The 1364-nt window shown below is 45.7% G+C and overlaps 1 pseudogene; it reads right to left on the bottom strand.

Moving 5' to 3' along the window:
- Window positions 1–379: 379 nt before the first annotated feature.
- Window positions 380–1161, bottom strand: LOC147710236 (ADP-ribosylation factor-like protein 6-interacting protein 6; annotated as a pseudogene).
- Between the last annotated feature and the right edge of the window lie 203 nt (window positions 1162–1364).

Here is a 1364-nt window from a genome sequence, read left to right as displayed (position 1 = left end):
TCTTAAAGGCTATGTCCATTTTTTCAAACAGTTTGAATACATTCCCAATGACAAAAGCGCAAACACCCCTATACTAACATTGTGGATCTTGGTTACAACTTTTCTATGAATTTTTATTTTGTAAAATTATGGGTAACAAAAGAGTCAACGGTCACTCGTCCATTAAAGAGTCAAATTAGGTGGTTTGGGAAACGAGTTGCAACAACACCCTCCTCCTAACAAGTTTCACGATAAGTTGCAAGTTGTGTGAAGAATTCACATTCTTATGTGAAAGACTAAATACCGTTCCAAAGCGGGACAAAAAACAGTCCATACTGCAGTTTCCGGTCAAATCCTTGAGTATTTCCTTGGAATGTCCCACAAATCGCAAAGCACAGAATCATATCAAACTCCATACTACTGTAAGAGCTGCCACGATGCCATTGAGAAGTGCCATGCTATAGCCCATGTGAAAAGAATGTCCTGTCATTTGCCTGAACCTTGCCAGCGACAGAGGTGTTGGTGGAAACATTCCGGGCTCAAAGGTCCCAGAGAAGCTGCAACATGAGTCAGGCTGTCAGCACCAGCAGACTCCAGAAGCCCAACAAATGAGTTTCCATTCTATCTTCATTCTTTGTCTTCTCGGACGGCAGCTCAGAATGAAGGCCAGACCAGCCACAAGTATCAAGCAACATGTTGTAATTGATGTCATTTATAAGCTTGGTTGCAGAAGGCTTGCCATCGCAGTGTCATCCTAACTCCTATCCCTTACGTCATATGGAATGTTCACACTATTTAGTGCACGTCACATGACGCTCATGTCATTTTGTCAGCTGTTCATCCTCTTTATATCCTTTCCCTCCCGCTGCTGACGGGCCTTATTAATTCAATGAATACTTACTTCAAACTATCGACATTGGTGTTAGTTGTATTAACAGTGACAGTAGTCTCGCTGGCCACCTCTTTCCACGGGAGGGTGCGGCGACGGGCTAGGGGAACTCATTGGTGGCTGATAGGTCCTCCCTGAAGGGCGTAGGAGTGGCAAGAGCCACATCGGGATCCGAGCTTCGGCGCACCTGTTGCCACTAGACTAGAGCCTCCTCCGCTCTCCTCTTCAAGCACCATGCCAGATATCAGGATGCATTGGTTACCCCCTCGTCTTGTGCTCCTAGTGAGGGCCATGTCTTCCTCAGGCAGGTTGCAAGATCAAGCAACTACAAAACACAGATGTCAAGTTCGAGGCTCACGCCACAATTTGCCGATAGGGGCACACTGCGCATCACGATAATCACTTTATTTCTATTTACATGTACATTGCCCAGGTTGTTGGTCTGCGAATATGTCACCTGGTCCCTGGAAGCAAATGATGTGTTTGTATGCTTGCT

This window comes from Lissotriton vulgaris, chromosome 5, assembly GCF_964263255.1.
Source record: "Lissotriton vulgaris chromosome 5, aLisVul1.2, whole genome shotgun sequence".
Classification (NCBI taxonomy): Eukaryota; Metazoa; Chordata; class Amphibia; order Caudata; family Salamandridae; genus Lissotriton; species Lissotriton vulgaris.
Note: the sequence above shows the minus strand (reverse complement) of the source record. Positions and strands in the feature narration are given on the sequence as shown.